A 22,418-nucleotide genomic window follows, 5' to 3' on the forward strand; every position below is an offset into this window, starting at 1 on the left:
TTCCCAGGTTACGGGATAGCTGATGTTAAGGGCTCAGTGAGTCCGATGTCCAGGTTATATAATCACGCTGGGCATATCGTCTTCCTCCTCCTCCTCCTCCTGCCATAGGAAGCTGACATCCACCCGCTTCTTGTAGATCATCCTAGAAAAACAAACGTTGATCAGTGACTGTTCTTGTAAAGACACAAACGTTTGCCATGTACAAGTCATCTCATTATTCCCGGGCCTGCTGCTATCTGGCGCCTGCACCATGTTACTGGCCCTTACTGACTACATTTATCTGTGTGATTCCTCTTTGGACCAATAAGAGCGCTGATACTGTGGGTGTGACATGACAAGGACGGCCCTCTACAGGAAGCCCAGTGTACAGTGATGTGAGATCCCTCTAATGGGGCCACACACCGAGCGATTGCGGCCTATTTTCTAAGTGATCTGACTAGATTGCCTAGAAATGAAGCACGCATCGCTGTGTGTGTGGGGCCCATGGCGATGCGTGGCCCCATATGTCGCTATCACCGGGAGATGCAGATACTGCACGCAGTATAAATCTGGTCATCTCCTGCGTTCTCTCTATTGAGAACATGGGCAGTGACAGATCACTGAGGTCTGCTGAGAGTGAGAGATCTGTGCTTAGTGATCTAACATCACTACGTGTGTGTGTAGGCCCCATCATTTACATGGCTTCATTTCTCCTATTACATTGTTACACTCCCTTAGTATAATGCAGGGTTGCCTACCCTCCTGGAATGGCCGGGAGAGGGGAAACCCTCCCGGGGAGCTGTCTGACTCCCCCCCCCCTTTGGCGGAGAGGGCAGCCAGCAAGTAGACAAGTATGGTATAATCTCTTATATATTTGGCTACATCTGTCACTCAAAGTGTGCCTGAAGCTGTAACGCTGGGTGGAGCCTCTGACTCACATGACTGACTCACACGACAGAGAACCAGCCCAGTGAGCCCACAGTGCCAGACTGCCAGGGTCTGCCTCTCCATGTTACACAGCAAAGACACAGCTACTCACCAGACACACCAGGTGAGCGCCCCACACCTCCATACCTCCCAACATGACCCTCTCCAGGAGGGACAGAATGCTCTGTTTGTGGACTTCCATCTTAATTTATGATTGTCATCACCTATTTTAAACAGGGTAATTGATAAGAAAGGTGTTTAAGCACAGGTGATGGTAATCCATAAATTAAGAAGAAAGTCCAGAAACAGAGCAATGTCCCCCGTCCCCCCCCATTCACGGCAACCCCACGATTAAATGGCACATGCAAAACACTGACATGGCTATGGTCGACAATAAAAAAGGTTGACATGAGTTTTTGAAGATTTATTTTTCACTATTTCAATGTTTTCATATTCATTCTCATGTGTCGACATGGACACCAATGAAGTGCCACACTTATGTCAACATTTACATGTGTTGACCTTTCTGTGTTGATTTTTTCTTGTGGCGATTCGCGGCACCCCCCGGCGACCCCCCTCCTGCGATTCACAGCACACACCCCCAATTCGCGGCGACTCCCGCGATTTGCGGCCCCACCCCATGACACACCCCCTCCTGCGATTCGTGGCACCCCGCGACCCGCCCTCCCACGATTTGTGCCAACCCCCTAGGCCCCCCCTTCCTCGCGGTACCCCTCACCCCCCGCGACCCCCCCTACCGCGATTCCCCCCCTGTCATTGCGGCAACCCCCCGCCCCTGCGACCCACCCTCCCACGATTCACTGCAACCCCCCGCGTCCCCCCCTCCCACGATTCGCGGCACCCACACCCCCTGCGACCCCCCCTCCCGCAATTCAAGGCATCCACCCACGACCCCTCCTCCTGTGATTCGCAGACACACCTCACCTCCTCCATCCCCCACCCCCGCTCGCGATTCACGGCAACCCCAGGATTAAATGGCACACAGCAAAACACTGACACGGCTATGGTCGACAATGAAAAAGGTTGACATGAGTTTTTGAAGATTTATTTTTCTTTTTTGAATGTTTTCATATTCATTCTCATGTGTCGACATGGACACCAATGAAGTGCCACACTTATGTCAACATTTACATGTGTGGACCTTTCTGTGTTGATTTTTTCTTGTAGCAATTTTTTACAGTGACAATTATGTGCAAGTCAACCTACACATCATCAACCAATTCTTTGTATAATATATAACACCTGTTCTGTTTTACTGTAGGTGTTTTAAGTCAGATCTTTTACTGCTACTATTACTGTTTATGTAAATGCATTCTGAATGACAGCAACATCCTACCATCCTTCTACAAGAATATATAACCAACTAGGTGATTTATCGCGCCCCGTGCCCCCCCCCCCCCCTCCCGCAATTCACGGACCCCCCGCGCACCCCCCCTCCCACGATTCACGTCACCCCCCACACACACCCCCCTCCCGCAATTCGCAACCCCCCCTCCCGCAATTCACGCCCCCTCCCACGCTTTGCGGACCCCCGCCCTCTCCCGCGATCCGCGGACACCTGCGCCCCCTCCCTCCCTTGATTCAGGGCACCCCCCACGCCCCTCCCACAATTCACGGCACCCCTAAGCCCCTCTATAGTCCCCCGTATACTCACACACCCCTATCACTACCCAGCTTCCTGCTCTCCTGAACCGTAACTTCCACCACTGGGGAGTCGCTGACGCTGTTTTGCCCACATGCCCCTATCATGCCTCATAGCCCAGCCTCCTGCTCTCATGTACTTTAACTCCCACCCAGTAGGAGGGGACACTGACTCAGGGCCACCATCCTGTACTCCTGTACTGCCACGCTGGACCCTCACCCACTGGCAGAAGCTGCACAGTATCTCCCACCCTCCTCTTTAGTCCCCCTTATGTCCACACACCCCTATCACTACCCAGCCTCCTGTTTTCCTGTGTCGTGACCTCCGCCAGTGGGGAGCCGCTGACTCAAAAACACCCTACTATACTATTGCACACACACACCTAAACAACATGCACACACAGCCCCCCCCCACACACCCACAAATGTCACTGTACCATCCACACTATCAATGTACATCTTACTCTGTAACCGCTTTTTAATTAAACAAAACAATACACACCCCCTTCCACATCATATGCTCTCTATTTAACACATTTCACCTATAACTCAAGTTGCAATACAGGCCATCTTTCATACAATTCTAACCATCTTTCTCATATACAAATGTTCACAAATTAAGGGGGCGCAGCCCCTTATGACGGTGTGAAGAGCGCCCGTAGGGCGCGATGAATCACCTAGTGATATATACATGTCATACTAGTAGGATACCGGCCCATCAGCGCTGTGTGAGAGAACTTGTGTAGCGGCCCCGGCTGCAGCAGATATGGAGATACCATATATACATCACAGCATGTGTGTAAGACAAGAGACCTGAAATCTACCCCAGCGACCAGAGCAGAGAGGACGCGCGGATTGTGCCGGCAACCTACCCGGGAGAGGAGTCTCTGCTGCTTACTTCTTCCATGCTCCCAGAAGAGGCAGTGCTGCTATCAGTGGCTGTTTCCGAACAGTAACTGCTGTTATCGGATAGGTCCTCGCGCTCAGGACAGTCACTGCTGGTATCCGCCAGGTCCTCGCGCTCAGGACAGTCACTGCTGGTATCAGAGAGCTCAGTAGATGTAGTATCATCTGAAAATGAGAGACAGAATCCAATTGGTTGCTATGGGCAACAACACCTCTTTTCATTGTAGTATATGTACCCCGTACTGTCTATGGGCTCTATGTAATAGGATGTGAGTTCTGTGCGGAGGCGCAATCTCCTCTGTAGTGCGTCCGAACATAGCAACACTAGAATTAGTAATGTGATCAGTAACAAGCAGCCCATACATGACACCAGGGGGAAACTTACCATCAATCGGGAAGTAGGAGGCCACCACTTCATGAATAGCTGCTGCCACCGCTGCTGCCACATAAGCCTTTCGCGCCACTTTAGCGTCCACCTTAGCTGACTGTTCATCACACACAATGGCGCAAGGCACGGGGAGCTGCACGCTGGTGGGGTGCTGCACGCTGGTGGGGATCTGCACGCTGGTGGGGATCTGCACGCTGGTGGGGTGCTGCACGCTGGTGGGGTGCTGCACATTGGGTGGGTACGTGGTCGTTCCCTTCAGCCTCGCAGACTTGCCAGGCTGTAAGGAGCAGAGGAAGAGACATCATGAGCTGTGACTACAGAACTCTCCACAGTACAAGCACTTTCTACCATGGAAGCAATAGAACAGATCAGGGCAGTGGAACCAGCTGTAACTTCACCATTGTGATTTATAATTTATTTGTACAGGTTGAGTATCCCGTATCCGGATATCAGTTATCCGAATTATTTCAAAACCGTGGTTTTTTAAGTCCCAAACGGATCCGTTAAACAGACCGTGTATGGGCAGCTTTATTGTTATATTCGCTGGAGAGGGGAAGTGACCATGTCCCTAGGTACCCGGGGGTAGGCACTAGTGCACAAAGGGGGGGTACCCAATAACTAGAACACCACCCACCCCCTGATTTTCTTTTAAACGTGTGCTTGGGTCGGTGATCAAAGCCCCGCCCCTCACAGCATAACGTCATGAGTAGGGGGTCTGTGGTGAGGGGACCTGTTACTTCTGGCATTATGCCAAGAATGGGCGGAGCCTAGTAATGCAGACTGTCTGGACCTGACTATCTTCACCTGCGCTTCAGTAACAGTGAGTGTGTGTGTTTATCTCCCCTGACCCACTCCAGAATGCACAAAATGCTCTGTTCTTGGACTTCTCACTTAGGGGTTTATTCTAGTTCATTCTTTCTGACAAAATCCTTCTTAGATGGACAAAACCATGTGCACTGCAGGGGGGCAGATGTAACATGTGCAGAGATAATTAGATTTGGGTGAGTTATTTTGTTTCTGTGCAGGGAAAATACTGACTGCTTTATTTTACACTGCAATATAGATCTCACTTTGAAGTAAAAACCAAATCGAATTATCTCTGCACAAGTTACATCTGCCCCACCTGCAGTGCACATGGTTTTGTCCATCTAAGAAGGATTTTGTCAAGAATGAACTAGACTAACCCCCTTTATTAGGGATGACCATCGGTGTAGTTGCCATCGATGGAGATATTGCAAGTAGTCATTGATGGTAGCCATCTACAGTACGTAATTGTGGTTTCACCGAATGATGGTCATCCCCTTTATGTGAGAGACTGGCTCATGGACCAATCAGTTCCAGGGGCAGGGCACCACAGGTGTTATGTTGCACCATCGATGAAGGCAAACCATCTGATTCTCCCCCATCGATGGCAATAATGTGGTGTTCTACATCAGCCATAAACAATCAATCACAATGAACCATCGATGGTTCTTGGCCAACCCTACTGATATTTTATGATTGCTATCGCCTTTCTTAACAAACAACTAGTTCAACCCAGGTGACAGCAATCATAATATCAGAGGGGAGCCCAGGAACAGAGCATTATGTCCCTCCTGGAATGGGTCATGTTGGGAGAAACCCCCCTCTTACATCCTGCGTTTCCCCTGGTAGGAGGGTCACCAGCAGGGGCGCCAAATCATCACTTTAATAAGTGCACATATGAATTACACAGGTCCCGGGGGTCAGAGTTCAAACCAACTGTCATTACATCAAATCTGCAGTTAATATTTTTGTAACACAGGTTCTGGGGCTAAACATATGACTGCTCATCGGACATAAGAACACCTGGGACCTGTGTAATTCATATGTGCGCTTATTACAGGGATGATCTGACAACACTGGTCACCAGGGCGCATGGGCAGTTAGTGGCAGTTAGTGTCAGGCAGGAGGAGAACGGGCAGGAGGCAGCTACTGGCAGGAGAAGGAGCACACTGCACACAGCCAAAAATGTGGAGAGGGGGTCTCCAGGGGGAACCTACATGTACGACAGCAGCAGAAGTGCTGCCGAACTACAAAGCCCAGCAATTTGGGGAGATGGACGCTTCAGTACTGATAATGTGAGAGGCTAATGATGAAACGTGAGTGTAACTACACAACATGCCCACATTATGTGACACTGCTGCCTGGGAATTGTGCAGGGGAGGGTACAGGACAGATACATAATGGTGTAAGTAATACACCTCAGGCCCTGGGCTGGGGAGGACCTCGGACTGGAATACATCTGTTTGTGAAGGAGTCTGTGCCCATGTTACTGTGATACCCATAAGCACTGCACCCCGCTTGAATTCCCCCCCCCCCCCCCCCCCTTAGAGGTGAAGAGCAGTGTTACCCTTTTTGTTACATGGATGTTCAAAGAAACCTATTTAGGCTACAGAACTGGACAAATCACCCTAAAATCTGCCCAGAAACGCCCAATATTGGATTAGCTCCTCCCTATTGCGGCCTCTGTATCCTCTGTATGTGCAATGTACAACCCATAAATATAACCAGGCACTTACCTTCCTGCTGGGTGCAGGGATGCACATTTTGCTGCAAAGACAGCCCATAATTTCGCAGGTAACTGCTAACGTTCAGAGTAATACAGTAGGTAAAGCAGGAGAGAAAATATCCGCTTCTTCACCTGATGCTGCCAGAAAGTCCTCTGACACAGAGCCTTTGTGATGTCATAGTGATGTCATGGGACAAGATGGCCGCCATTCAGCAAAAATGTAGTAAAAGTCTCCAAATTGTGTTTAGGGATAAGGGGGGCAGAACAGCGCACATCCCAACTGTCCTGATTTTAAAGGCCTCAAAGGGGAACGGGGAAATGTACAAATAATCACCTTTTGTCTGCGGATTTACCTCCAAACCTATGGATTTACTATTCAGCGGTTTGGAGAGTAATTGGCGGGTGGATGAAGGGGATAGGTAACAATTTTAATAAACATTTGATTCTTATATGAAGGAAAGTTTTATGTCCTATTGACATATACACAATGTTATTTTGCATGTTGGTAATTTTTATATATTTTGTGGGTAAAAGGTCATTTCCAATTCTTTCTCCAGTGTTAGAAGATACTGAGATATATAGAGTAATACCCACTAACCATAACATAACACTCATCCACTCACCTCTTTATACTGATACAACATTGGGATATGTGCAGCAGTTTTACCATTGGCAAACGCAGCACAGCAGTAGGGATAATACAGTTACTATGAGGGTGATGGAGAAAGGGGGCATAGCGCGAGGCCTAGACCCCGTGACTGCCTCCATGAGCCATGAACCCGACCCTATGAGCTGTGCCCCACCCACCCACCTTTTTTTTTTTTTTGTGCGCAATTATGTTGCTAAGGAAATGGCAAACATTATTAGTGGGGGCCCAAACTCATGGCCCTCCAGCTGTTGTGGAACTACATGTCCCAGCATGCCCTGCAACAGTTTCAGCAATCCATTATATAAAATCTGTGGCAGAGCATGCTGGGACGTTTAGTTCCTCAACAGCTGGAGGGCCATGAGTTTGACGCCACTGTAGTTGAGAGATTAATTGCTGCTTTTTATGTGGGGGCCCTTTATGTGAGGATGTACACAACACTGAAGGGGGTCCGTGGGTCAAATGATGCGAATAGTGCCATTTTAGCCCCACCCCCGCAGTGCAATGCCTGAAAAACAGCATTTCTTGTCGAGGGGTCGTGGTTAAAACGGAGTGATCGCTCTGGCCATGCCCCCAAACAAGTAGCCACTGCTGTGGCCCCTGCCCCCCTGAGCTGGGTAAGTATCTTATCTCTAGAGCCATGTTGTGTGGGGAGAGTAATTTCAAACTTGTTTTGTGGGGGCCCAAAAAAACTACAGACGCTGTGACCTAATCTCACACCTGACTGCATGGTTGGAATTTTTTTTTGGGGGGGGGGGGGGGCTCCCTTCCAGTGTCGCCGTGCGAGTGACATCAGAACGACAACGTGTAGGGAAGAGCGGGTGGAGAATGGGGCAGGCAGCCACAGCAGCGGCCCAGGAAAGGGGAGAGGCAGTAGCTGGGAGCCGCAGCACTGGCCAGCAGAGCACAGTGAGTATGAATGGGGACGATGTCAACGTTATGACCTATCTCTGGGGGCCAGATTCTCTAAGCTTCAAAAGTGATAAATGCAGTGTGATAAACAGCCAGCCAATCAGCACCTGCCTGACATTTTTCAAACCCAGCCTGTACTGTGACATGTCAGACAGGAGCTGATTGGCTGGCTGTTTATCACTCTGCATTTTATCTCTTTTGAAGCTTAGAGAATCTGGCAATGGGGGAGAGCTCAGCAGAATCTGTGTGGCCAGATAGATTGAGTTTCCCTGCCAGGCTGCCATTGATATTACTGCTGGAAGGATTTGGGGAGGAAGGAGATCTGGTGCTGATGATGGTGGGAGAGGGGGGTGGGTTCTGTCATCTGAAGGAAGGGTCCTGACTGCCAGCTCCTACTATGACGCAGTGACACGATCTGTAGAGCCAGTTTGTACAGGGAGAAATTAAATGCTACTCTCTTTGTGGTGGCCCAAACAAACCAATCATTTCAACCACAGTCATGTGGCAGACCCTGGCACTGAAATGATTGGTTTGTTAGTGTGTATGTCCTATTTCCGCAACAAAATGGTGGGCGGGAGGGCCCAAGGACAATTCCATTTTACACTTCCTTTTTTTTTTTGGCATTATGTGCTCTATGGGGCCTAGGTTTCTAAAACTGCCATCCTGTCTGCCACTGCAGTGCCACTCCGAGATGGGCCAATTGTTTGTGCCGCATACTTGTGTCATTTAGCATAGTCATCCAACTACCTCGGTGCAACCTATTGGCCTAAAAACAACATTGTGAGCTGTCAGGTATTCAGAATAGATTGGAAATTAATGTTATTGAGGTTAAGGTACTTGTGTATTTGCAGGGCACCCAATTTGCATACGTACGGCATCGTAGGAATATTTTCCTTAGATAATTTGTAGTGCACCCCTGCCTGCGCATCGCATGCCATTTGCAGTGCGGTGCGATGCGATTTTTCATTGTATAAGCACCCATGCGATGCGATGTGATGGTACTTCATTTTAAAAGCACCCAAGCGATTTTATCGTGTGCTATTTTACACACCCCCACTATCCACGTCACCCCGAAGCGTGGCGAGCGCACACTGTGTTACCCGTCCTCCGGACCTTTTCATACCCCACTATCCACGTTGGCCTGGAGTTGATTTTATAAAGTGTGGCGACCGAAGCGAGCCACCGAGCCCCGCATGGGGACGTGGAATACATGTGAAGTATCTGCGTCCCCTCGCCAGACTTTATAGAATTAACTCCACGCCGACGTTGATATTGGCAGTATGAAAAGGTCCGCCACACTTCGGGTGACGTGGATAGTGGGGGTGTGCAAAATAGCATGCGATAAAATCGCTTGGGTGCTTTTAAAATGAAGTACCATCACATCTCATCGCATGGGTGCTTATACAATGAAAAATCGCATCGCACTGCAAATGGCATGCGATGCGATCCGCGGGCAGGGTGCAGTGAATAAATGAACTAGTGAGATCGCATCGCACTGCACGAAAACATGCCATGCCATGCGATTTCACTGCAGAATAGCCCACTACGCCCTGCAAATACACAAGTACCGAGGTTAATAATAGGGGATGCGGTCAATTTCCCGGCAGTCGGAATCCCGACCACTGAAATCCCGAAACTTTCTCCCTCCGTGGGTGTCCACGACACCCATAGAGGGAGAATAAATTAGCGTGCCAGCTGCATGGCAAGCGCAGCGAGCCCACAAGGGAGGGCAATCACGTCTCCCCCCACAGTGTTGCCATTTGGCCATGCTAAACTGGTTGTAGAGCATGCTGGGATATGTAGTTCAACAACAAATATAAAGCTTACACCTATTGCTGTCATCTACCTCCAAATCAGGGCATAAGAATCTGCCTTGTGGGCATGGGCCACAAACCTGTTCCTTACGGTACATTAACCATGCTTGCCTTACACACGCCCTCTAATGTTTGTCCTATCCAGGGCTGACCTTAATATTAGGCCGCTGCCTAGGGTGTCAGGATCCAGGGGACTCCTCTGAATCAGAGTTAAGGGTGTCTCTAACATTCATCCTTGTTGTTCTGAATGCAGGCAGCGACTGTTCAACTTCTAAGACGCCAGCTACTGGAAAGTAGGCATTGATGTGTGGGTTGGGGAGGAGTGAGGCAGTATACCAGGGATGGGGAACCTTTCACCCTCCTGCTGTTGAACTATGCATCCCAGCATGCCCTGCAACAGTTTTAGCATGGCCAAATAGCAAAACTTTTGCAGGGCATGCTGGGATGTGTAGTTCAACAGCCGGAGGGCCAAAGGACCTCTCTCCCTGCAGTACACTGAACATTTGCCTAGGGTGCTGAGGCACCTTGCATCGGCCCTGGTCCTATCCCACTTACCGTGAGGCAAGGCTGTCTCAGAAGGGCAACTGAGAATTCTCAGCCAGTCGTCAGTCTCACATCTGATTGGCTGAGAGAATTCCACTTATGGGTTTGATCCGATAAATTTAATGTGCAGCCCCTCCAATCCGATGCGCATCAGGTCGGCAGAGATGTCAAACACATCCGATTTGGGATGATTTCTCAACCCGTAAGTGTATGGGCACCGTAAGTGCAGATGGCTATACCATGCATCCATTAGGGATGGCCATCGACGCATCTTCCATCGATGGCAGTTTATCCTGGAACCATCGATGGCTATAAACCATTCTATCGACAGCCATCGATGGTTCCCACCATTGTCTACTTGCGCATGCGCAGAGGAAGAATGGGGCGGCCGCTGGGAGATGCGCGCATGCGTGATAGTACTATACCTGACACGCTGGATAATGTCTCTTCTGCGTATGCGTGCGCCGCGCACGCACCCGGCTCCTGCTCCGACTTGGACTCGGAGAGGGTAGTATAGCCGGGCAGCTGGCCAGCAGGGGGGAAGAAAAAACTCGCCATCGGATGCCATCCATCGATGGCATCAAACTATTCGACCCTCACCTATCGATGAGCAAAACATCGAACACTAGGTCCCGACCATCGATGTTTTGGGAACATCGATAGTCGATGGCCATCCCTAGCATCCATACTGTATATCATATGGCGTTATCGCTGCAGAGGTCTCTGGAGAAATTGTTACATTTTAAGCTACCGTACAATATAATTTTCAGGGATCTTTTGGTTTCTTTTACACTATTGCATGTATTTAAATGTCAGATCTGTTAAGCGCTTATGGATTCTATAAACACACTTGTCCCAGAATACAATCAATGCAACGTATAGATCAGCTGTTACTGATACGCTCGCAAGATAAACGAGACTCTTTAAACATGGCAGGGAATTGCAGCGTCCCTACAGGGATTGGAGGATCAGGCAATTGTCTTGGGCCACAAATCTTCGAAGATAGGATGGTCAATAGGAGACAAGTCCGCTGTGTTTTCCCAACAAACGAGGCGGTGTGTTAGAATTCAGGCTGCGATCGATACATCAAGACTTAGAGGCTGCATCAGTAATTAATACAGGGATACTGATCTATACAATGTACAATGTATAGCCAGAACCTGGAGCCTCTTGTATGTGTTTTGTTAAATAGTGAAGTTGCGGTAATGTAATGGTGTTGCGTATACCACCTAGGAACATGATATAGGCATGTGATAGCTGGGGTTTCATAAGGTGGGAAGAGGCTTCATTTTCTAAATTGCACCATATATCTTTGTATCTGATGTGATGGATTGAATTGGACAGTGATAAAGTACCAGACAATCCGCTCCTGCCATGTTAGGGGCTGTGATATAAAAATGACAGGAGCTGGTTGCTACGGGTTCTCTCTTCACTTTCTTTGTACACTTTGGTGGAAGTTTTCTAAAATGGGATTTCTATTTCGCGTGGGATGTTGCTATGGGAAACCAATTAGAATCTATATATTTAGCACTGCATACCTCCCAACAGTCCCGATTTTTAGCAGACAGTCCCAATTATTAGGGCCTGTCCCGCTGTCCCACCTGCTGCCGGCAGTGTGTTCCGCGGTGAGGGGGGGCTGTTGTGAGTCCCCCTGTCGGCTGCTGAGCAGCGGGGAATAAATGCTGTGCGTCTATTCCCACAGCCAGGGGGCTGGGGGCTTGGCTAGAGGCTCACACAGCCTCTGGGTCATGCCCCCATAGCATCAAAATGGGGGCGTGGCCTCGCGGGAGAGCTGCAAGTATAGACCACGCCCCAAAATTACCCCCCCACCAAAAAAAAAAACCAAATTTCGACGCGCATCAACTATGTCCCAACTCCAGCGCCCTGAAAGTTGGGAGGTATGTGCCGATATTTCCTGATAGGGGAAATATCGTCAGTCCCCTTTTCGATGCTGTCGGTAACGACTGCATTGAAGACTGTCGGTTCCAAACTTTTTTTTTCTTCTTCTAATCGTTTTTGTCTGCAACGGCTGCAGATTATCAGTCACAGGTGTTTCAGCGGCCATTTTCACCGATCCATGGACTTTCCGATACTAGGAACATTGGATTCCGCTATCGTCTGATCAGACGAAAACCGCCCGGGACACCGGCTGTCGGGACGTTCCGACTGTCGGAATCCATGATTGAATAATATTAAAGTAGAGTAAAGGTTCCCATACACTAGTAAGATTTATCTTCAGATCTGGCTGGTTCGAACAAAAACATGGTTATGGATGAGTGACAGTTTGTCAGTTTTCCAGCATTTCCAAGCAAATGGTCAACTGTCATCTGCTCTCATCCATAACCATGTTTTTGTTCCAGCCAGATCTGCAGATAAATCTGCGTGTGTATGGCAACCTTAATACATTTCCCATTGGACACACCAAAATGATTTGCCAAGCTGTATTAGCTGATCTTGGAGAAACTGCCCTATTTTACACCCCCTGTTGTATTATTGGACAGTCTATATACTATAATGCCTCTTACTGGGCAATTTGTATAGTTACTGGGATCTCTGGCAGCCAGACAGCAATTCCTAGGAACAGGCTTAGATATTTGCCAAACGTCAATGGCTAATGGTGGCCAATGGTTTCTTCCATTGATGGCTGATTAAACCCTTTGCACAAATACAAGCCTGTTGCGTGACTCCTAACCTGCATTATATGTATATCAATGGGACTGATTTATGCCCCTTATTTGGATGTCACCCCAGCATGCGACTTCATATTTATGAGAGTGCCAGTCATACAAGATATAATATATTTACATATGACTGCAGCAGTGCCTTACTTTTACAGTTGTGGAGCCTGACTTTTTAAGTGCCTGCGTTGCTGCTCTGACTAGTAGTCCCGCCGATGCATGACCGTCCCATCCCCGCTCAGCATTACTGGGAGTGTGGGCGCCTCCCTGCCATTGGTTGGTGCGGCGGCCGCGTGATCACATCCCCTCCCACACTCCCAGTAATGCTGTGCGGGGATGGCGGGACCTCACCATTCCGCTTGTCAGCATTGTCGGGGCTGCTTCTCATTGTGCTGGACTGGGGAGCGGCAGGCCAGGCATGAGCGGTTGCCCACCCCTGACCTAGAGTGATATGACCAATGAGGTATTGCCTCAATAATAGTGATAAAGGGACAGATTACTTGACAGAGGAAGGAGTGAAATTCTAGCACAAGTCACATACACACTATAGTCAGAAATAGACTACCTCACCCTGTGTCAACCGCTTAACTCTATGGAGAAAAGTGGGAATAAGGGTGGCTGTGAAAGCAGCTACTGAACCTGTAGGCGATTTCACAGGGGAGAAGTGTGCCTGCTCTCTGGAAGTGCTGCTGCAGAAATGGCGCCTGTCCGAGAGAGGGGGGGAGGGCACATAAGTTACAGCTTATGGATCGGCAGATCTCTAGTGAGATTGGCGCCAAAGCTGGGGAAGGGGATGCAGACCCGACGCCGCCTCCCCTTGCTGGACTTCCCCCAACGGGGATATTAGTAGCCGGTATAATGGGGTCCCCTCTGCCCCGGTCTGCGCTCATTCCCCGGTGGTCTAGTGGGGTCCCGGGCCGAAGCCTGTACCCATGCCAGCTACCGCGAGCGTCTCCCTCGAAAGCGCGGTATGGCAGCGTTTTGCGCTCCTAGTGGAGCCTTACCTGCCCTCGATTCCGGCCACACTGCCCGGGGGAGACCGTCGGCGGTGCTAGGCGTCGTGGTCTTCCCCGCCGAGGTCCTCCGTGACAGGCGTCATTGGATGGAGCCGGCGCCGGGACGGTGACGCGGTCGCTCGCTCCGCCGTCAGTGATTGACGGTGGTGAGCAGCCTCAGCCGCGAAACGGCTTCTGCCGCCGAGGCGCCAGACATAATAAAAGAAAAAAGTTAAATTAGAAAAAATAAAAATTAACAATAGCTTTTATGGGGTTACCTCAGTGAGGTAACCCCCGCTGATATAAAGGTGCATCTGCTTCCTGCAGGCACCAAACAAAAACTGGCTAGATGAGCCTGGAGGCGGAGCTGTAGGGGAGAGGGCCTGAGCATCCTGGGAAATCTTTGAAAGCTTCGCTGATTGGTGCCTCGGACCCCCTGGATCCACCTACAACCCCGATGTCCCCTGTGGGACCCATGGACCCTGAAAAGGAAATGAGGGCATGTGTCTTTGTTACACATCCCCTTGCACTGTAGGGAGGGGAAACGGTGGGGGCCGGTATTCGGCAGGGCGGCCTCTCAGCAGTCAGTCACATCCCCAGGTGTCACTGTATAATGCCCCCGTCCCAGCAGTCACCTCTCCGGTCACATCCCCCGGTGTTACTGTATAATGTCCCATTCCCAGCAGTCACCTCTCCGGTCACATCCCCCGGTGTTACTGTATAATATCCCATTCCCAGCAGTCACCTCTCCGGTCACATCCCCCGGTTTTACTGTATAATGCCCCAATCCCAGCAGTCACCGCTTTGGTCACATCCCCCTGATTTTACTGTATAATGTCCCAATCCCAGCAGTCACCTCTCTGGTCACATTCCTGTGTTACTCTATAATGCCCCATTCCCAGCAGTCACCTCTCCGGTCACATCCCACGGTGTTACTCTATAATGCCCCAATCCCAGCAGTCACCTCTCTGGTCACATCCCCCGGTGTTACTGTATAATGCCCCATTCCCAGCAGTCACCTCTCAGGTCACATCCCTGTGTTACTCTATAATGCCCCATTCCCAGCAGTCACCTCTCCGGTCACATCCCACGGTGTTACTCTATAATGCCCCAATCCCAGCAGTCACCTCTCTGGTCACATCCCCCGGTGTTACTGTATAATGCCCCATTCCCAGCAGTCACCTCTCCGGTCACATCCCCCGGTGTTACTGTATAATGTCCCATTCCCAGCAGTCACCTCTCTGGTCACATCCCCCGGTTTTACTGTATAATGTCCCAATCCCAGCAGTCACCTCTCTGGTCACATCCCCCGGTGTTACTGTATAATGCCCCATTCCCAGCAGTCACCTCTCCGGTCACATCCCCCAGTGTTACTCTATAATGCCCCATTTCCAGCAGTCACCTCTCTGGTCACATCCCCCGGTGTTACTGTATAATGTCCCAATCCCACCAGTCCCCTCTCAGGTCACATCCCCGTGTTACTCTATAATGCCCCATTCCCAGCAGTCACCTCTCTGGTCACATCCAACGGTGTTACTCTATAATGCCCCATTCCCAGCAGTCACCTCTCTGGTCACATCCCCCGGTTTTACTGTATAATGTCCCAATCCCAGCAGTCACCTCTCCGTCACATCCGCCAGGGTTACTGTATAATGCCCCATTCCCAGCACCCACCTCTCCGGTCACATCCCTCGTGTTACTATATAATGTCCCAATCCCAGCAGTCACCTCTCCGGTCACATCCGCCAGTGTTACTCTATAATGTCCCATTCCCAGCAGTCATCTCTCCGGTCACATCCCCCGGTGTTACTGTATAATGTCCCATTCCCAGCAGTCATCTCTCCGGTCACATCCCCCGGTGTTACTGTATAATGTCCCATTCCCAGCAGTCACCTCTCTGGTCACATCCCCAGGTGTTACTGTATAATGTCCCATTCCCAGCAGTCACCTCTCCGTCACATCCGCCAGGATTACTCTATAATGCCCCATTCCCAGCAGCCACCTCTCTGGTCACATCCCCCGGTGTTACTCTATAATGTCACATTCCCAGGAGTCACATCCTCCCGTGTTACTGTATAATGTCCCAATCCCAGCAGTGTCGTCTCAGGTCGCATCCAACGGTGTTACTCTATAATGACCCATTCCCAGCAGTCACCTCTCTGGTCACATCCCCCGGTTTTACTGTATAATGTCCCAATCCCAGCAGTCACCTCTCCGTCACATCCGCCAGGGTTACTGTATAATGCCCCATTCCCAGCAGTCACCTCTCCGGTCTCATCCTCCAGTGTTACTGTATAATGTCCCATTCTCATCAGTCACCTCCCCTGGTGTTACTGTATAATGACATATTCCCAGCAGTCACCTCTCCAGTCAGCAGCTGGATGAATTTGTTGGTGAGTTTCAGGATCTTATGGTCATTGTCTCTCTCATTTATCAATGAGTGAGGAGAAGGCACAGTCTTGGAATCCTTTGTCCTGCTCCCTCTTCTAAACACATAGGGACGGCTGCTGCTGGGTGTCTCACATTCACCGTCCTTCTTCGGTGGCACATAATCCTAAGTGAGGAGAAAAATGTTAAATCAACTGCACTGATGGTATAGCAGCTCTCATAAATGCAAAGGTTCTGAGGGGTAAAAAAGAGCGCTGGGATAAGTTTATACGAGTGACACCTGCAAAGTAAAAATGTATTAGTAAAATAATGTTTACACTCCTTTTGGAGGATGTGAGGTGAGAGAGGGAGATTGTCGTGCTGTCCCTACTAACCCTAACCTTACAGAGGCAGCGGTATTCCTCAGCTCAGTTGCTGTCCGCTTCTGGGTGGAATCTTCTGTTGCGGCTTTGGTCCCGGGACGCGGCTTGCTGATGTCAGCGACTGGCGTGTCGGTACTTCGGGCAGCAGCAAGACGGCTTTTCCTCTTCTTAAGTCTCCAACGCGTTTCATGCCTCGCTGGGCACTTTGTCAAGGTGGGGTGACTGGTAGAAGTTGCTCCCTGTATGTAAGGAAATGAAGTAGAAATTGACATCCAATTTTAACATTTTATGTATTTCAAAAATGTAAAGAAATAAAAAGAGTTTGGACATTTTCCGAGCAACAATCTGGTTGGAACAATTATTTTAACGACATTTTGGGTGTCACGAACGGTGAAACGGTGTCAAGGCATGCATTATATGTAATAGTAGAGTGCAAGACTAATAAAAAGACTAATAAAGAGATTACGGGTGACATTCTATACTCTGCGATTTCCGTTTTTTGGCGTTATTTAGACCACAAAATGGCGATATCGCATTTTTCAGTGAAATCGCCAATTTAACGTGATGCGTTAAGGGACAGAAATCGCATATTATGTGCGTTAAGGTATGCAGACCAAAAGCGCGAGATTAATTCGCACTTTTATCGCATCCAGATGAGACTTTGCGCCAGGCTTCCAATATGCCTATTCTGCTCCCTTATTGCAGCAGTTAGTTCTGCAAAACGGGAGCCTACACCTACCCGTACACTACGTGCAATTTTGCGTAACTGAAGGAAGGTGTCACGCATGTACCCCTGTATATTACCAATTTGGAGGCTTTGGGAGGCCATGAATTCTAGCTGTTTGTCCTTGAAATTAACCAAGGAGTTAGCTACTTGGGAAGCAGTAGCTGGTGTATGGGGTGGCTGGGTGGTTGGGGGTGGGTTGGGAGACACCCCACTTGGGGGAAGATCACTCTGTGACGAGGTCTGCATTTCTTCCTCTGCCGCAAAGGTGTCGACCGGATCAAGAATGATGTCCATTTCGTCTAGCACCACTATTGAAGAATCTGTTGTGTTGCTCCCTAGTTGTATAGCACCTGTGGATACAGATGAAGAGGTAAGTATTGATGCATATATAGGCCACACTGTCGTCTACACTGTTTTACATAGGGCTATAGATGGCTGACGCCCATACCTAGGGGTGTTATGCACTTACACATGTACCCCGATACAGCATGCAACATAGACATTAATAATATGTCACATGCCTAGCTCAGATTACATTAATTTCCGTTGCAATGTAGCAGCAGGAGCAGAATGTAGTGTGAGATATTGTTGATGTGACATGGGTGTGTGTACTGTATGTGTAATGGGGTGTTGTTTGGTCATTTACCTGCTTCCGCAGATTCAGCAGCAACGGGCCTTCTTCTCTTGGATGCCGCAGCACTTCGGGACGGACAATCTGTACAAGGAAAGATGGGCAGGCATTATGGACCTTGCAATGGATAAGCATTTTCTGAAAACATGCATTGAATTCACAATAATGGACAATACCCAATGGAAAAGGACTGCATTATATCTTGACCACCTTTTTTGGGGTTTATAGTCAAATATTTTATTTAAAGCTTAGTAGTAAACTAGTGTACACATGACAACTATTGGTTAATCGGTGGTATGTAGGCATGGCAGCTAAACCACCAGTACACCACAGGGTTTTTGGACACATACATGTTAGTCTGCAAGAAAGAATGGTACACTGTTAATCAATATGAGTAGTTGTGGAACTACAAGGCCCAGCATTATCAGCAATTTCAAAGTAGGAGCAGCCATTTTCTTGTGCATGACCTTGCTGGGCTATGTAGTTCCACAGCAGCACTTTACAAAGCATAACAATACAAGTGCACATTACAGGTATAATACATTGGCATGTATGTTAAAGTTTGCATGGGGTCACACTTACCAGCTCGCGGTGGCGTTTGAGGCCTGTCGGAATCCGCCACATGCATGCCAGGCAGGACCTCAGGTGGGATGATGCGCTTCAGCTTCACCTCATATGCATTGTAGCTGACAGTGGTGGGGCTTCCTCCTCCAGTCCTGGTGGCCTCCTCCATCTCCAGGGCCATTTTATGTTTTAACTGGCGTTTTATATCGTTAAAGCGCTTTTTAACATTGCGGACCAGGCGCTTGTGATGACTGACAGCGTTCACCGCCTGGGTGATGTCCTTCCATATAGCCCGCTTGCGCTGGGCAGTGGTCTTGTAATTGCTTTTTCCGAGCAGACGCTCGAACACTGGCATGATAGCCCGGACAAGTGCCACATTTTCTTCATAAGAAAATCTCACCATCCGGCCACTTTTGGTGCGACCAGCTACCACCTCCTCCTCCTCATTTTCACCACCAGCCATGTCGCCCTCCTCCTCCATGCCAGTGTCTTCCTCCTCCTCACCAGCATCTTCCTCCACCTCTGACATGTGGCCCTCCTGCAGCTGGTGTGGGGTATGGTCTAGGGCTTGGCTGTAGGATGGGGATGCCAGCGGATCCTCCACCTCCTCCTGCTGGGGCTGGACGGCCAGGGTCTGGGCTGAGGCTGGCCTTGCTGTGGCCATGCTGCCTGCCACACTGCTGCCTCTCCCACTTGACTGGCTGCTGCCACTGCTCCCTCTGCCACTGCTCCCTCTGCCACTGCTCCCTCTGCCACTGCCTCCTCTGCCACTGCTCCCACTGCCACTCATCACTCTGCCACTGCTCCCTCTGCCACCAACACCTCTTCCTGAACTCACGCTTCCACTGCTCCTCTCCATGCTCCTTACTTCCTATCAAAGAGTGAAATGGCGCCAATGCCCCTTTATATAGGGGGTGTGATGCATAATGGAGGGGACACAGGTGGGCCAATAGTTTGGGGGGTTCTTAGTCATGCGGAGACAGTTTTGTAAATCGCACTCCGGTTGGTCCAAAACTCGCACATGACCGGCGGAAGAACTCACACTTTTTTGTTACTTAAAATCGCACTTTTTTGTTACTAAAAATCGCACCTCTTCGCCGCAAATCGCCCCTCTTCGCACTTTTCAGCCTCAAATGCGCATCACATTAAATAATCGAATTTTGACTGAAAAGTGCGATTTTGAAAAAGGCGATTTGCGGCGATGTGGTGCGCGAATAAAACATGCGCATTTAGCGCAAAGCATAGAATGTCACCCTACATCTCCATATGTGCCAAATTGGTTTGTGCAAAAGGCTAGTGAGCAGCTAACGAACCCAATACACCAATCATGTCCAAACTATGGCGCGCCAGCTGTTGTTAAACAGCAAGTCCCATCATGCCTTGCCACAGTTTTGCTATAAGGGAATACTAAAACTATGGCAAGGCATGCTGGGATGTGTAGTTTCAAAACAGCTGAAGGGCCACATTTTGGACATGCCTGCAACATACGCTCAGTGACAAACAAGCTTTAAAATCAAAGTCAATTGTTTGGTGACCCGACTCCCAGGCTGCACCTCACCTGGATTTCTCCTCGCACCCTTCACACACAGTAGGGCAATAAGCTGCATCTAGTTTATTTAGGGCGCAAAAATGCAGCCGACAAGACCAGGGCAAGTGCTGTGAACAATTCATTAGCTCCCACTACATTAGGCAAGAGCTACGGGTGCACAAAACAATTGAATCACCATTATATGTTGTTTAGAACCTTACATAAATTATATATATATTTTTTATTATTAATATTTTAATATGCAGTACAGTAAGACCAGCAACCCTTACCACCAGCATAGCGCTGCCCCAACACTCATGAAGCACCGCCTACATGTTTTGATTGGCCCACAATCCAATCAGTCAAAGAAAATGGATCACCATCAATAGGTAAAAACATTGATGGTCATCCATTGCATAGTATGCCACAATCAATGGGCAGTTGCACTATTGTCATCAATTGCAAAGACGTCCATCCCTAAAGCTGTGTGCTCACAGTGCAAGTGAGCCTCTGCGCTAAGTTTGCAGTTAAGCACAGATGGCTCAGCATTGTGTGCTGAACAATCTGTCACGGCCAGTGTTCTCTGGTGTGAGAACACTGGCGATGACTAGATTTATAACTGGATGCAGTGTAAATCTAGTCAGGCAATAGCGACGGGCGGGACCGCGCAATCGTGATCACCAGAGGGTATACACGTGGAGTGATCCTTTTTTCATTTCTAAGCGATCAAGTCAGATCACTTAGAAATAAGCCTCATATCCCCCTGGGCGGGATGTATTAATGTACATCGCCAGCCACCACGATGCTACCGCATATGTACTAACATATGCGGCTAGCATCGGGTTGCGGTGACGGAGACCCCCGCGATACCTGTAATGTGGTGTGCGGGGGTCTCCGTTACATCCTGGCAGCTGGCAGTGTCCCCCTGCCTCTCCTCCTCCTCCCTACAGCCGGATGTCCTCCCGGCTGTGACACCTGCTGGGGGAGGAGTAGATCGATGGAGGATGGGAGGGGGGGTTGCAAGGACGGCGGGCGGCGATAGAAGCCCATAGGCATCTAAAGGGTATCGCCACCCAGAGGTGGAGATACCCTGCCAGGCGGAGATGGGGCGGACGGGTAATGGTACATAGGAAAATGCGGTAAAACCCCCGTTTTATCACATTTTCCCTTTAGTACATCCCGCCCCCTGTGTGTATGCCCCATTAGGATGGTAGATAATACAGTATACACTTTAGACTACAGTATAACTAATGTGACAATAATCCCTGTATAACCATCCAGCAAGCAATCCCGGCGGGTGACATGTACTTGGTGTCACCTGAACGCAGCAGTGATCCCAGCCTATATACAGTATGCCCAGTTATCCTACATCTGCACTAATGCACTAATTCGTCAGGAGGCGACGAAGTCCTAGATGATGAAACGCGTTGGGGTGTGGCTTCTCTGTCGTGCTGTGTCCGAGTCCCTTCGCCTTGATCGTGGAGACGCTGCTGCCGTGGTCTCATTCGGTTGATACGCCTGTGTTGCCGCCTGTACCCCGTGAGCTGTCCCGCGCTGTTAAGTTTTGAACTGTATGTGAGCTTTATTTCTTGAGTAAAAGAATTGATCTATTATCTGCTCATTGTGCGCTCCTTCTTCTTCTCTTTATATATATATATATATATAAATAAATGTCCGAAGCAAGTGGCACTCAGAGACGTTGTAAACAGTTTAAACCATAAAAAGGTTTATTGTGCAAAATAGGGCAACGTTTCGGGGATGACCCCCTTTCTCAAGCCAAAACAAACAAGTCTTTGGGAGAGCCGGGAATGGGGCCAGGATCCGGGACTGCTCTGGTGACTGCTCTTCCGTCAGGCCTGAGGGCCCAAGCAGGCAGACTGAAGCAAGGACGCACAATCCCTAGATGCTTGTAGGCAGGTAGTAAGATGACGGGGGAAGGCTGCGCATCTTCTCCATCTTCTCTTCTCTCCTCCCCCAGTCAGGTCCCTGTGTTAGTAAAAGCAATAAGAGTGTCACTGTGACGCTGCCAGACCCCCTCATCTCCCTAGTCAGGTCCCTGTGTCAGTAATAGAGATAAGAGTGATGTCACTGTGATGCTCCCAGACCCCCTCACCTCCCCAGTCAGGTCTCTGTGTCAGTAATAGAGATAAGAGTGATGTCACTGTGACGCTCCCCATCCCCCTCACCTCCCTAGTCAGGTTTTTACATAGTCCCTATATAATATAATTGTAAAATACG

The 22,418-nt window shown here is 49.4% G+C and overlaps 1 protein-coding gene and 1 long non-coding RNA gene across 2 annotated transcripts in view; both read left to right on the forward strand.

The window, feature by feature from the left end:
* Nucleotides 1-22,418, forward strand: part of LOC146056311 (uncharacterized) — a 488,478-nt gene that overhangs the window by 266,638 nt on the left and 199,422 nt on the right. The window lies entirely within an intron of this gene.
* Nucleotides 1-22,418, forward strand: part of LOC146056320 (tyrosinase-like) — a 119,781-nt gene that overhangs the window by 17,889 nt on the left and 79,474 nt on the right. The window lies entirely within an intron of this gene.

The sequence above is a fragment of the Crinia signifera genome, unplaced genomic scaffold (genome assembly GCF_055691185.1).
Source record: "Crinia signifera unplaced genomic scaffold, ASM5569118v1 HAP2_SCAFFOLD_79, whole genome shotgun sequence".
Lineage (NCBI taxonomy): Eukaryota > Metazoa > Chordata > Amphibia > Anura > Myobatrachidae > Crinia > Crinia signifera.